Source organism: Vulpes vulpes, chromosome 7 (genome assembly GCF_048418805.1).
Source record: "Vulpes vulpes isolate BD-2025 chromosome 7, VulVul3, whole genome shotgun sequence".
Classification (NCBI taxonomy): domain Eukaryota; kingdom Metazoa; phylum Chordata; class Mammalia; order Carnivora; family Canidae; genus Vulpes; species Vulpes vulpes.
In genome coordinates this window covers 97,478,156-97,494,095 of record NC_132786.1, presented here as the reverse complement: position 1 = coordinate 97,494,095, position 15,940 = coordinate 97,478,156, and the positions used below count along the sequence as shown (strand labels likewise).

General features: G+C 43.4%; 1 protein-coding gene across 12 annotated transcripts in view; it reads right to left on the bottom strand.

The window, feature by feature from the left end:
* HDAC9 (histone deacetylase 9) overlaps positions 1-12,551 on the bottom strand; it is a 920,581-nt gene extending 908,030 nt beyond the window's left edge. For 8 of the 12 annotated variants that reach the window (XR_012002703.1, XM_072764470.1, XM_072764478.1 and 5 more), the window contains exon 1: positions 12,253-12,542. The gene's annotated coding sequence lies outside the window, so the exon portion shown is untranslated. Of the gene's footprint in view, positions 1-12,252 lie in introns of all 12 variants that reach the window. The other 4 variants (XR_012002701.1, XM_072764471.1, XM_072764479.1 and 1 more) reach the window with 4 other exon arrangements.
* Positions 12,552-15,940: the final 3,389 nt, after the last annotated feature.

The window sequence follows — 15,940 nt, the reverse complement described above, 5'->3', positions numbered from 1 at the left end:
GATAGAAAATTTCATATTGACAAAACTGCCTTGGAAAGGGAGTTAAGTCAGCCATAAAGTATAGTTTACAGGCTTGAGTGTATAACCCTGAAAAGAAATTCTGATGCATATTAAATTTGGGAAATAATACACTAGACTAAAGAATGAAGAAAGGCAAGTCTCCACACCAAAGTCTGTTTTCAAATTCTGCCATTTAAAACAACTATTAAATCTCTAGGAGTAGAGAATGAGTGGAAAATTCTCAAATGTTTCTGCTTGTCAGCAGAGTTTACTTCAGTTTCTTTGAATATTTAGTCTCTATTTAGTTTCTAACCACTATTACCAGATTAGCATTCTCAAAAGAATTAAATGACACAACATATACAAACATACCCAATAACAAGGTTCAATGAATATATGATGGATTTAAATAGAAGACTTGCTCCTAAAGTGCCACAAGTTGTATAAAAGACCTTGGCCACTTACTTGAAGCAATCCTTATCTTTCTAAAGGGAAAATCTTGTTGCACTGATGTCATGCAATTGATACCAGCTGTGAAACTTTTTATGTTGGGATTATATCTTACATAAGGATTGAGTCATCATATGTTTAAGTGTGTATGACGTCACTTCATTCTTTTTCTCTACCAGAAAGGATAAAAAAATATGAAAAGCAAAACAGCCAACAGAAGAAAAGGAATATTCAGACATTTTTAAGAATATGTAAACTTGATGGAGTGCCTGGGTGGCTCTGTGGGTTAAGTGTCAGACTCTTGATTTCAGCTCAGATCATGATCTCAGGGACCTAGGATGGAGCCCTGAGTCCGGCTCTGGATTCAGTGGAAAGCCTGCTAAAGATTCTCTCTCTCCCTCTCCATTTGCCCCTCCCCCCCCCATACGGGTGCTCTCTCTCTCTCTAAAATAACAAATACATCTTTTTTTTTTTTTTTTACGTACATAAATTGGGCAGCCTGGGTGGCTCAGCGGTTTAGCGCCGCCTTCAGCCCAGGGCGTGATCCTGGAGACCCGGGATCGAGTCCCATGTCGGCCTCGCTGGATGGAGCCTACTTCTCCCTCTGCCTGTATCTCTGCCTCTCCCCCTCTCCTCTCTGTTTCTCATGAATAAATAAATAAAATCTTTAAAATAAATAAATAAAGTACATAAATTTCAAATCAGAATATCAGCAGACATTAGTACATCAAATACAAACTATTATAAACACCTCATGAACAATGATGATAATAATGATAATGATCAAATAGAGAATGCAAGTTAAATGGTTTATTAAGGAGAGAAAAGGATTAGAACAATGAGACTAGGGCAGCCCTGGTGGTACAGCGGTTTGGCACCGCCTGCAGCCTGGGGTGTGATCCTGGAGACCAGGGATCGAGTCCCACATCGGGCTCCCTGCATAGAGCCTGCTTCTCCCTCTGCCTGTGTGCCTGCCTCTGAATAAATTTAAAAAAAAAAAAAAAAAAGAACAATGAGACTAGCAAACACAAGTAAACCTGGGCAATTAAGAAAAAAAAGTGTATGTAAAACTTATTTGATTAAGTGATCAGTGTCAGGCCTGTACACTAATAAGGAAATGATAAAAACCCAAATCAAATGATAGGAGATTGAAGGGATGACATGCAATGTTGTTGGTCATTTGGGAAAAGAATGAAACAAATTTGATGGAATATATCGACCTGTGTTTAAAGTAATGTAACTCAAATAAATAAGTAAAGTAATATAACTCTTTTTATTTATCCAAAAACAATGACTTCCAAAAACACCAAATTACAACCAAAAAATGTAGCAATGGTGGTGCAATGAGTTTGAGAATGGATGGCACAATATCTGGACCTGAGCTGCCTACCAACCACATGACACTGCTTTATAATTAAAATTAAATAAAAGCAAATTCAGGCTCTCAGCCTAACTACACTTCAAGTGCTCAAAGGTCACATGTGTCTAGTGACTATGACAATTGGAGAACACAGACACAGAATATTTCCATCACCAAAGAAAATCCTATTAGACAGCACTAATCTATACAAGTGCTAAAAGGCCTTGTATATGAAGTGTGAATTCTAAAAGAAGACATGCACACGCACACATACACACACAAGCAGGAGTCAATAACTGATCCAGTCTTTCTTTCAGAGCATTTATTGAGTACTTCTCAGGTAAGAGCTGCTGTGCTAGGCATCTGGAGTCCACAGATTAAACAAAATAGTCCCTGCCCTTAGGAGCTCACAGTGCCATAGGAAACAACAACATATAAACAGCTGTTCAATCAGCAAACACTTGTTAGGCATCAACTAACAGAAACACACTTAGTGCCGTAGAATAAAAACAAAAACAGTAAGCACATTCTCCCTGCCTTCAACGGGGCTTCCAATCTAGTCAATGACACAATACAGAGTAAGATGCAAAATATTTTAAGTGGCAATTAATATTTGGAACTATGTATTTCAAACTGAAATCCATGAGTTTAACACACAGTTTTGTTTTGCCATTTCGGGTTATCACAGGGATGATAATCTAAAAGTATAAAATAAATATAAATATATTCTAATTAATTTCTGAATAAGCATCTTAAAACAAAATAACCACCATGGAGTTTTCATTCCACTTTAATGATTGGTGTCAATCAGGCAAGTACTAGATGAAGGCAAAATAACATGCAATTTGCTAAATAAATAAAGTCTGATGAGAAAAAAGGTAAGGATGGATCAAGTCACTACATAGTAGCAAGGCATCCAAAGGTAACCTGCACGATAGTGGTTAAAATCATCATCATGTCTGAACATGAGGCATACATGCTATCTGTGTGTAGTTTGTACACTATCTGTTCTCCATTCCTGTAATCTCTGGATATGACTTACACATTTGTCTTAGAATTCAATAATTTCACAGTGCTGATCACATCTTTAAGAGAACAAAAAGATATTATAGAGTGATCAGGTGATACCTCATTAAAACATTTAAAGATTACTTACTAGTAGAATTTTGTTCATGAATGAAGTCTGATTGACCTGAACCAGCAGTCTTGAAGTTAATATTGTGGGGGGGGGGGGGGGGGGGGGGAGGAGTTTTATAATTTGTGAAATCTACAGGTAAAAGTTTTTTCACTTTATTATGTGTTCCTACATACTTACCTAAAATGTTTAATAAGAATAGCCTAGGTTCATACTGCACAGACTCGTAGTCTTAGCTAAAATCAGACCATTCTTCCTGTGGTGTTTTATTTGGGAAGAGTGTTCATTAGGAAGCCAAACCTCCCCTTCCCTTCTCTCCATCTAGGCATGAGAGGCTATAGATCTCTAGTGGGCCACAGAATTGCAAAGAGACCAAAAAAATATGCAAATCATTCCATATAGTAAATATACCATGATACTTCAAAAGTATAAATTAGATGCTGTTCTGGGCAAGAAAAATGCAAATTCATTTAACAATTTTACTCATATAGTAACCTTTTATTATTATGGATTTTTTCAATTAATAATAAAATTCAAATTTGTGTAAATCACTGCTATAATCCTAAATACTATAGGAATTCAGAGAAGAATGAGATCATTGTGAGCTACAGTAATCAGATGAAGCATCACAAAAGCAGAGGGACAGAAGTTGGGCACAGAGAAAAAGGAGCACAGAGAAGGTACACCCCCCTAATGGGTACACTTTCCAAATAAGAACCCAGAGGAGTAACACTCTGATTTTGAGTGGCTACTGACAGTTTCAGAGGTAGCAGGTTCAAAAAAGCATAAAGAATCCTAGGCTGAAAGAAACTTGGGCTATTTGGTACTCTCTCAATCACAAGAGACAGAAAATTTATGGAAAAACTTCTTGCTCACGTAATGTAAAAGCACAAAATCAGCGGTAGATAGAATGGCCTCCAGAATGACTGGATGCTGGAACTGAAAAACTGAAACGTTGCTTTTGTTTCCCACCTCCTCCCTCCTCCCCCCACACACTCATTCACATCTTGACCTTTCTTCACATGTCAGGCTCGTTGTTTAGTATCTAAAACCTAAGTCAGGTGCTAGTTCCAAGCTTAGGGCTTAAATACTTAAAGCCATACAGCAAGGAGTGACAAGAATTAAAAATGAGGGCAGCCCGGGTGGCTCAGCAGTTTAGCGCCCGCCTTCAGCCCAGGGCGTGATGCTGGGCACCCAGGATTGAGTCCCACGTCAGGCTCCCTGCATGGAGCCTGCTTCTCCCTCTACCTGTGTCTCTGCCTCTGTGTGTGTGTGTGTCTCTCAAGAATAAATAAATAAAATCTTTAAAAAAAAAGAATTAAAAATGAAAAGGTAATAAATATAGGCTAGGTCCAGACTATGAGAGAATCTGTATGCCATGCTAAATAGTCTGGGCTTTTAGAGTCAAATCTGGCCTATGCTAAGTTAGAACATCTAAGTCATATGGAAAAAGATAAGTTTATTTCAGAGTTTCCTGAGCTGTAACTTGTCAGAGATTAGGTTATTGTAGCTGACCCTAATAAGCCACAGTTGAGTGGTCCATAGGTATGCACCTGACCTAACATAATCCAATCACAGTGCTGCTTTAGGATATTCAGTTTAAAATACTTACATTTTGACTTAAATACCCAGAGAAACCTTAAAGTCTTCCTCATACTGTGCTGGGATGTGGGATACAACTCTGTAAAATTAACCAAATACAGAGGAGTCCCACACTGAGCTTGTATTTTGCAGTAGAGCAGCAAGGGAATCTGAGCAAATGATTGCGATCAATGGAACTAGATCCATTTAAAGAAGAGATTTAAGTACATAAAACAGAAAGAAAAAAAAAGTAGAAGATCTATGAATAGAATTCAGAGGCACCACAGAGTAGAAAGGGGGACTGAGTAATAGAAGAACAAAGGAAGAATGTCTCAATAGACTTTTCAAGTAGATCAAAACAGTGGCATCTACTGAAAAAGCTATAGAAAGAACCCTATGACCAAAGAGGCAAGGAGAATTCATAACGTTTCCTAATTGAATTTAATAGAAATCTACATATAAGAGAGAAAGGAGACACAGAGCTTTATATTTCTGCCAAAATGATAAGTAGAAATAAAAATATACAGCCTCCACTCCACATTCTTACTTTTAGATGGAAGACAGACCTATAATCTGTACTTCCTGCTGGGAAAAAAGAAGGCACGTTAGCACACTCTCACTCCTCTCTTTAACCCTCATACTCCAGGATCCAGTTCTCCCAAGATGAATGAAGGAACCCAAGAGCAATTGTAGGGCCGACATCCACTTCAGTAAGGAAAACAAGCTTTTCCCCTGGAAGCCTCACTTACTGCTTGTGAGTTAGGGATGTGTATTATAAGACTATGGGCTTTGAAATCAGAACCTGATTCAACTCCTGGTGCCACTCATATGTGAATGACCCTTAGCAAGGTATTTAACCTTTCCGAGTCTCCATTTCCTTGGGAGGGAAGCAGGGGTGGCAGAACCAGGGAAATTGGAACTAGGTTGCCAGAGATGGGAGGCAGATTAGATAAAATCACTCCTGCAAAGTGCTTGGAGCTCCAGCTGTGCTCAATAGAGGACCCTCCCCATGCCCCTACACAACACCTGATACTCATTAGACCACAACTGTACAATGGATCTGAGATGGTCTCTGGCTCTGTTCCCTCCTGAAAAATAAGGGGAGGCCAAGTTGGGGACCTCCAAATCATAGTACTAGTTTGTACAAAGATTGGTGGCAGTAGTCCTTTAAAAAAAAAAAAACATTTCATATGTGGAATACATTAAAGGCTAATTAAGTCAATTCCTAGACTAACATGTCTGCTAGTGAGTCATCTATTTAAAGGCTTCTACTCCTTTCTTACCACCACCGTTGCAGGATTCTTGTCTCACAGAGTGAAATAATCTCCCAGGCAAAAGGGTGAAGTAAAAGTTTAAGTGAAGGTGAGAAGAGAAACGAAAGAGAAAAGCTCTCTGGAGTGAGATGGATCCCCAATAAGTTGCTGCTGCGGGCTTTTATGGTGGGTCTTATATAGAAAACTGACCAGAGAAGTTGGTAAATTTCATGTCAATAACATGGTGGATTTGTAAGTATCATGAGACTATCCCATCTATATTTTGAATGAACCAGGGGTTCTTGCAAATATCATGAGCCCAAACAAGGTGTTCCTTTCTGTCCAGTTAATCTCTAGTAGATTTCTCCACACCTGGGATTTCCCAGAGCCTGGTTTCTAGCCCCCTGGGTGAGCCTAGGCACTTAGCCCCCTACCTGTCTCTCCCTACCCAGCCCTTCCTGTCCCTTACCACCATTCCTAAATGAAGCCTCACTACCCGCGTTCTCCTAAATCCTACTAGAGTTTTCTAAGGAGTTGCAGGAGTCCGGCTACTCTCCAGTCCAACTCGGTCTCCAGATGGTCATCATGCCTATCCAAAAACTTCAACATTTCATTAAGCAATCTTTTGCTCACATTTTTTTGTCCTTCTTTCCTTCAGCATTTGTCATCCTTTAGGGGCCACGAGCAACTGAACCCCACGGTGTTATACGAAGAATACTCTCTTATGATACAGAGGTTACCTTCTACTATGGAAGCTGGTATGCCAACAGAGCAGTATTTTCTCACAAAACAGTTCTGCAGATAGATTCTCAGCACTGTTTTTGACTGAGTGGCTTCTAAGCCAGGTACGTTGACTATTCCAGAGATTCAATGAGTTAGTCAACATGGTAGATACATCCAATAGTCACGTGCTTGTATAGTCCCCTCCCCTTTAGTTTGGGTATGTGACTTGCTTTCAACAGAATATGGCAAAGGTGATGGATGTCACAGCCTTGATTAGGTTATGTTACATGACAAAACGTGATGTGTCATTCCCTTATGTTATAAAAGATTGTCTTCTCATACTAGAGACACAACTCTTAGTTGCTGGCTTTGAAAAGTAGACTGCCATGTTGTAAGAGTACTTTTGAGAGTGCTACATGGCAAAGAACAGCAGAGAGTCTCTAAGAGCTGAGAGTGGTTCCTGACAACCAGTCCTCAAGAAACTAGAGACTGCAGTCCTACAACCACAAGGAGATAAATTCTTCCAACAATCTAAGGAAGCCTGGAAGCAGATTTTCACCCTAAGTGAGCCTCTGATAGGACTGCAGGTTTAACCAACACCTGGTGAGACCCTGAACACAGTATACAATTGGGCCATACGTGGACTCCTGAGCAATGAAACGGAGATAATAAACATGCCTTGTTTCAAGCTGCTAAATTTGTGGTAATGTGTTACAAAGCAAAAGAAAACAGAGTCAATATCCTCTAATACATTTATTTAATGCTTAACTAAAGGTAACTTCAGTGACTTGCTGCCAAATATCTTGAGTGATATCTGAGTGAACCAAATCTTATCCTTCCTTCGTTAGCCATTTCAAATTCCACTTGTCATTACTGCATTCAAACTAGACTAATCCACACTAATCTCATCATAGATTCTGTAAAAATGGGAAGAAAGTACCATTTCCAGCAATTTCAACTCTACTCAGACTCACCAGCAGCATGCTACACTCTCCCTGGGATAGCAAAGAATATTAAAAATGGGTGTTTTCGGGATCCCTGGGTGGCGCAGCGGTGTAGCGCCTGCCTTTGGCCCAGGGCGCGATCCTGGAGACCCGGGATCGAATCCCATGTCGGGCTCCCGGTGCATGGAGCCTGCTTCCCCCTCTGCCTATGTCTCTGCCTCTCTCTCTCTCTCTCTCTCTCTCTCTCTGTGTGTGTGTGAGAGACTATCATAAATAAATAAAAATTTTTTAAAAAATGGGTGTTTTCTTCTCTTTGTGACCCTAAACAGAATCCGTTACATCGAATGACAAACCACACTTGAAGAGTAACTTTTTTTTTCCAGCATTTCTTTCACACTTAAAAATGTTTGGATGAACCCCTTTTATAAACCATATATTTATGGAAAGGACGGTAAATAAATAAACGTAGTAGAGAGAGCACCTAGTAGCATCGCCTTATTAGAAAATGCTGAAAATATTTTAGCCAAATAAACAAACCTTGCATAACAAGTTTTTATTTTCTATGACAACACAATGCTTTCTTCTGCATCATGGATAATGTATTCCACTTTTGAATCTAACAATATAATATCATAACTCTTGGTTGTTGCAAATCATGCGGGCAATTACCCTGAAAAATTCTAGTGAGATTCGAAAAACAGGGAATTTGAAAAAATGAAAAGTCATGAGTACCTTCGCCACAAAAGAACAAGTTGCCATCTTTTCTTTTTTGTTGTGTTTTTAAGTCTGATTTATCTAGACACATTATCTACATGAACAGAAACAATCAGATAATTGCATAAACCCTCACTTTGATTTCTGTAAGTTCAGCCAAAGACGCAGAGCTAATGAGAGAAGATGGGTGTCCTGACACCCAGAAAAACATGATCCTTAATCGATATTGGCTGGCTCTGCAGTGGACAGTCCATTACTGTCCTCAGTCAATATCCTATCTTCTCAAAAATCACATTCCGAGATCTCTCACCAGTGAGCCTGATGATCTTCAAGCTTGATGAATGTGCTGATAAAATTCAAAGCAGCCTTGACTACTCAAAGGACAGTATGCAGTTGATAAGGTAGGGCCAGTGGGGACAGAGAAATGTGTGGCATATGAACTGAAAACAAGACTGACTACCCCTCAGAGGTGTGTATGTTTGTTTTTAGCATTGGCTCCTGGGGTCACGGTTCTCCCCATCAGCAGGCCACAGTAAGGACCCATTCCCTTATGACCATATTGATGGATATAAAATCTGATCAGCATATCTACAAAGCTAAGCACTTTAAAAATCCAGGAATGTATAAATTTATGAAAATATCATTTAACATGGCCTCAGGAGCAGCTTGCTATTACGAACAGAATACAAGAAATATAGATGTTACCCTCAGCTTCACACTGATTCACTAGTGTGTGACCTTGGATCTATCGGTGTACCTGCTGCCTTCTTCTGAAAACGAGAACAATATGTCTTCCTACCTGCCTCTCAAATGTTTTGAAGAATATCTGAGAAAGGTAAGAGTTATAATAACAAGCTAGGAAACAACTGTATAAATCTGCGGATGTGTGCAATAAAAACTAAGTGTGACATCTTTATTGAAAGGAAAGGGCTTCAAACAATAAAAGCTCCCACCAACTTACACATTAATATAATTACATTTTAAAACAAAAAAAACCCATCGAAGCAAAAATAAAAAGCCACATTTCAGTGTAATAAAAAATGTCCATAACTACAATATTTCACTAATGAGAAGGTACAGATGCTACATACAGAAGGATTTTATGATGTCCATATGTTTCTCAAATGACTCTCCTTGTTAGCTATTTCTCCATATCTCTATTTAAGAATAACCTACACCTTCCCTGCTGAGCAGGTGTAAATTGCAGTATAATATGTTGTAATATTTAAACAAATTCAAAATAGAGATAATTCTAATGAAGAGAAATGAAAGCCGTGTAACTGTAAAACATCCTTAGATGTTGATATTAATACAAATCTAAATTATGTGTATCACTGTAACTATAGTTAGACAACTTAACCGGTCAGTTGGCTTCATGATTTAAAATTCTTAGAAACCCAAATACATTCCAAACATACCTGAAATACATATAATAATTATTTATATATATATAGTGGCAGTAACTTCATGAAGCAACTGTCTACCATAATAATGTGGGCCTAGTAGTGGTCATTAAACAATCATAAAAGTCTGTTACAGTATATAAAAGTCCCTTTTTTCTTTCAGAAAGGCCATCATTATTTTTAGAGGATAGCAGTTTAATATGCCCAACACTGTAGCCAAAGAAGTGTTTGGTCTGACTTTCCAATGAAGGCCAGTCCAATAAGCTGAATTGCAGAGGGAAAAAAAAAACAGGAAGAATGAGGTTTAAGAAAAAAGAGAAAGAAAAAAAAAAAAAACACTCCCTTCCCAACCATAAAGTGGTACTTAATTTAAATCTCTTAATTCCTGAATTTGCACAATCCTATATGCATCTAACCATATCCATTCTGAGTGAAGACGATCAATTCAGGAGGAGAGCTGGGAAAGCACCTCTCCCTCTAGCTGGCAGTCTAAAATCAAAGGTCAGACTCAGGATTCCCACTCTATTTGCACCTGTTTGTGACTGAAACATGAAAACATTCACTTTCTCCTCACACAGAAAATGACATATTCCAAGAAAATTCTCTCTTCTTGAGATCTGCCTCATTCAAACAAAATGGATGAAAATAAATTACAAGAAAGTTTTACAACAGACTACATTATTTGTCTTTTTGGAAATACAATATTCTTATTAAGTAGTTTTAAATGCAAATACTTTCCAGAAGGCACAACAGTGGTTTGGTCTTTGGGTAATTAAATTGGTCCAAACTGGAATAGCAGTTTAAAAGGAAAAGGAGGACTAATTATTTGTGGTAAAAAGCAAATATATTAAACAACAAGTTTTCAGTCACAGTAATTTCCATAATAAACGTCCAAAGTACCAAAGAGTACTTCAAAAGATATCTTTTTCCAAACATGATATTTTAATTGTCCTCATTTACTAACTGCAACTTATTCTGTGCTGTTATTAATTACAGGATTTAAAAGATTTGCAGCGCATCAGAAAATAACATCCAGACCTTTCCAAATGTCAAAATGTTTTCTTTCCAAATAATTTTTTTTTTCTTTAGCATACATTCCCCACCTACCTACTCCCTACTCCCTTTCTCTAGCTTTCAATAACGCTCGCAAGATTTGGAAACATGGGTTGTACCCTAAATACCTGTTAATTCCTAAAGCCTACCCTTTCTGAGACATCTCCACACAGCAAGAGTATTTAGTTGTAGGAGTATTTAGTTGTAGGGTTGTTAGACCCTTTGGGGAGAAAATACGGTTAACTCTTCACTCTCTTTTCCAGGCTAAGTGCCACGTTTTCAGCCCTCCTGACCCCACTCCCACACTCTGCACGCACGCACCTAAAGAGGCAGGCGCCCTGCGTACATAAAAGGGGATACACGTGGAGAGCCTCCTTCTCACAGATTTGAAGGCATCACAGTTGCCGAACCTAAAAGTTCCTTCTGGGAGACTGCACACCCCTCCCGGCAGGGAAAACAGACGCGACACATCTTTCTGAAATTGGAGCGTGGCGGCCTCGCCAGAGGATTCCCGGGGGCAGTCACCTGAGCCGCGCGTCCTCGGCTCCCGGCTGCAGGGCCCGGCCCGGGCCTGGAGAGCCGCCCGGTCCCGCCGCAGCACACGGCGGCCGCGCAGGCCTGACACTCGCCGCACCCGCGGGGCGATGGCTCCGGAGCCCAGCGCTGCCCGCCGGGCACTCGGGGGCGCCCCGTCCTCTGCTGCCTCCCGTCCCCACTGGGCCACCCCAGTTCACCTTAGTAAGTTTACGATTTACCCATCTCCTTCCACTAGCTAGGAAACTGCATCATATCCCATCCCCCCCGCCCCCAGGCGGCTCCGGAACTTTTCTTAAGAGCCTGGAATCCTAAATGTCCACAGACTTGGGACTGAAGCCCCCCACGACACATCGGAGGTCCCCCGCCGGGTACTGCTCCCTCCAGCAACACGTTGGCAGCGCGAACTTTTCATTCATAACTCGGCTCCCGTATGCGCTGGGTGTGCGCGTGTGTGTGCGCGTGTGTGTGTGCGCGTGTGCGTGTGTGTGCGCGTGTGTCTGTGCGCGTGTGTGTGCGCGTGTGTGTGCGCGCGTGTGTGTGCGCGTGTGTGTCTGTGTGCGCGTGTGTGAGTGTGCGTGTGTGTGTGCGCGTGTGTGTCTGTGTGCGCGTGTGTGAGTGTGCGCGTGTGTGTGCGCGTGTGTGTCTGTGTGCGCGTGTGTGAGTGTGCGCGTGTGTGTCTGTGCGCGTGTGCGTGTGTGTGCGGGTGTGTGAGTGTGCGCGTGTCTGTGTGTGCGCGCGTGTGTCTGCGCGTGTGTGTGTGTGTGTGTGCGCGTGTGTGTCTGAGCGCGTGTGTGTGTGTGTGTGCGCGCTGGGGGGCGGGGGGTCATGTCCCCGACCCCTCGCCCGGGCTGGTCGCAGCCCACGTCTCTGCTTCACCTGGCGCTGAACTTAGGACAAAGGTTCCCTCAGAGCCACCAGCCGCGGGCTGGGAGCGCCGGCAGGCAGCGCCGGGGTCCCGCCTGGGATGCTGTCAACCTGCGGGAATCCGAGCCGGGAATCCAGCGCTACATCCGGGGCGGGGTGGGGGGTGCGGGGTGGGGGGCGCTGGGCCCCCGACTCCCAGGGCTGTGCCCCGGGCACCGGCCGCGGTGCCACTCACCTCGCCCGCGCCCGCTGAGGCCGTCGCGCCCTCCTGCGCCCCGCGCCGGCGACCCCCTAACTTCTCCCCCGTCTCCAAACAGCCATGTTCCGCGGAGAAGAGAATGGCGAGGCACAAGCAGCGCGGGGATCGAAAGTTGATGCGGGCACCGCCGCCGCTCCGCCAGCGGGGACTTACCGGCCGCGACAGGCGCCTGCGGAGGAGACCGCCGCGAGGGTGGCGGGCGCGGCGGGGCCGGCTCGGTGCGCGCTGCGCGAGGTGCGGGACGCGCCGCCGCCGCCGCCGCCGCCGCCGCCGCCGCCGCCGCCGCCGCGGCCACCGCGCGGGGGGGCGGGGGGCGGGGGGAGCTCGGGAGGGCGGTGCGCGCGGCTGCGGGCTGCGGGCTGCGGGCTGCGAGCTGCGAGCTGCGAGCTGAGCCGGTGGCGGCGCGCGGAGGATTTACTAAAAATAGCAACTCTTGGGGAGGAGGGGGGCGGAGGTGGGAGGGAGACGGAGAGGCCAGGCCAGGAGCCCCTGCGCGGCGGAGGCTGGGCGGGGCCGGGAGGGAAGGAGGCTGGGCGGGCGGCCGGAGACCCGCAGGCCCGGGAGCGCGGCCCGGGGTGGGGGGGGGCGGACCGGGAGTGCGGGGGCACCTGGGCGCGCGCGGCCGAGGCTCGAGCAGGGGCGCGCGGAGGCAGCAGGACCCAGAGAGCCGCCTGGGTGGAGCGGAGGGGAGCTCGGGCGGGAGCGGCGCCTCCTCGCAGGGGAAGGACCGGAGCCTAGGAGCGCTTGGCTTTCCGGAGCGAAACACGCCCCCGCGGGGCGCACGGGGACGGCCGAGGCGACCCGCGCTCCTCCCGCGCGGTCCTCGGCTGCCCGCGGCCGTGACCCGGGCCGCCCAGGTGCGCGCCCCGCAGAGCCCGCGGGTCCGCAGCTCCGCCGCTCGGTTTCGAGAGGAGGGAGCCCTGTGGGGCGGTCCCCGGAGCGGTCCCCACACAGAACGCTTGCAGCCTGAGGAATCATTCAAGGGGATTTTAAGAGAGAACGCTGCGTTTAGGGGGTTTACAAAAACCAAATGGGAAATGAGAGGAAATCTGGTGATTGCTATTGGAAACATGATTTAGTTTGTCGCGTTTTAAGGCTGAACAGGGAGCACCATCTGCGCTGAGACCAACCCTGATGGAAGGAAGGCAGAGTTGGTTAGGTCGGAGAATTGATGAGGTGACCCCTTCAGTGGTTAGTGTTTTTACTTGGCAGACCTTTTTTTTTTTTTTTAACTGCTATAACTTAGTCTATACTAATATCACTTACACCTATAGAATCGTTTTTGCAAGGGCAGCCCGGGTGGCTCAGGGGTTTAGCACCGCCTGCAGCCCAGGGTGTGATCCTGGGGACCTGGGATCGAGTCCCATGCAGGGCTCCCTGCAAGGAGCCTGCTTCTGTCTCTGCCTCTGTGTGTGTGTGTGTGTGTCTCTATGAATAAATAAATAAAATCTTGAAAAAAAATCGTTTTTACAGGGTAGAACCCTGAAAGATGGTTTTTAAAAATTGTAATCCTAAACAAACTTGCCTAAGGCTAACATTTGATGCTTCCAAGAGGCTCCTGTTATGGTGTATATAATGCGCCTCTCAAACGAACTAAAGCCAGTGTCTCTACATGTACGTTTCTGTTTTCCACTAGGTCAGCTAAAACACGACTGGCTCATAGATTATAGGGATGTAAAGAACAAGACACACTTAACCTAGTGCCCTCGTTTTCAGAGAAGAGAACAGGAATCCAGGAGTAATGTGATTCGACTAAGGTCTCACATATAGTGCCTGGATTCGGTTTAAACCCTAGTATTAGGGATCCCTGGGTGGCGCAGCAGTTTGGCGCCTGCCTTTGGCCCAGGGCGCGATCCTGGAGACCTGGGATCGAATCCCACGTTGGGGCTCCCGGTGCATGGAGCCTGCTTCTCCTTCTGCCTGTGTGTCTCTGCCCCTCTCTCTGTATGACTATCATAAATAAATAATAAAAAAAAATTTTTTTAACCCTAGTATTAAAACAGATCAATGGGAAAAGACCAAGATAACTCAGAGAAAGCGGTGTGGCGTCTAATTTAAAATAGTTCAGCATTTATAGTAGAATGAAGGCTTATTGTGGTTGATTTAACCCTCACTTTGCTCTAATCAGGAATTCACACTACATGGATGGTCAGCTGGCTTTAAATTAAAAAGTCACAATCGTAAACCTGTTGGTGCTAGATCTTAGCTTGCTTAACTTTCTGTCTACACTAGGGCCTGTGTTCATCAGAAAGATGAATCTTGATAATGGGATTTCAGTAGTAAATTGGTTGTGTTGGATATTGACTAAAATATTTTAAACTTCTCATTCACATACGAACTAGGCATACACAGGTATAAACATCTAGAGACCTTTAACCCTTTACCTTCCAAAATAGAGTCCTTTCTGAAATGGTCAAGTGTCTAGCCTTTATTTACTTTTTTTTTTTTAATATATAATGATTGTGTTTGCCTACTACTGACCCAAAGGGAAACAATTTTCCCTTTCTTGTAAAAAAAAAAAAAACCAACAACAACAACAACAAAAACCTTTTGAAGCACAAAAAAAGACAAAGTACTGGGATTTCACCAAATGTCTGTGTAATAAAGTATGCATGGCAGGATTTGAACTGAAATTTGTCTCCACTTTCTAGGGTGGTAGAGGGCATAGCTAACATTCACCCATGTCTAATTATTTCTACCACATCTAGGTCATTTGACAACAGGGAGCTGAATTCCTCATCATTCTCTTAGATATTCGATTGCTGACTTTAAGCAAGGCACTTGTTAGGTGCTACTGGAGATTCAAATATTTTAAGATAATGTTTAGTAGAAAAGGTTAGAGTTTCTCTTGAAAGTCCTGATGGGGTTCCCACCACTTTCCCTTCAAACCTATATTAAAGCATTTATGACACTATTACAAATTTTTTCTGGTTTTATACTCTCCTCAATTCTGAAGACAGATTACATAATCACATTTTTGTAGGTTTTTTTTAATGGACTATTTTTTAGAACAATTTTAGATTTACAGAGAAATTGAGAAGCTGTATAGAGAGTTTCCATATGTCCCCCCACATACACATATAATTTTGTGCTATTGACATATTTGTTACAAATGGTGAATTAATATTGAGACATTATTATTTATTATTAACTGTGGAGTTCATAGTTTTTCACATTTCCTTAGTTTTTATGTAATGTCATTTTTCTCTTATTTATTTATTTATAAATAGTGTGAGCACATACAAGCTGGGGTAGGAAGAAGGACAAGCAGACGCAGCACTTAGTGCTGAGCAAGTAGCCTGATGCCAGACTCAACTCCACAACCCCAAAATCATGACCTGAGCTAAAATCAAGATTTGGACGCCTAACCAACTGAGCTACCCAGGGCCCCCCCTCCAATGTCCATTTTCTATTTCAGGATCCTCCCTAGGGATCCCATATTGTATTTAGTGGTCATGTTTCCTCTGACTCCTCTTAGCTGTGATAGTTTCTCATACCTTCCTTATATTGATAACCAAGACAGCTTTGAGAAATGATGATCAGCTATAATTCGGGATGCCCCTCTACTGGAATTTGCCTGATGTTTTTCTTGGATTGAGACTTGGATTATGGGTAATGGGAGGAAAATCATAGAGGCACAATGCCATGTTCAGCACATCATGTC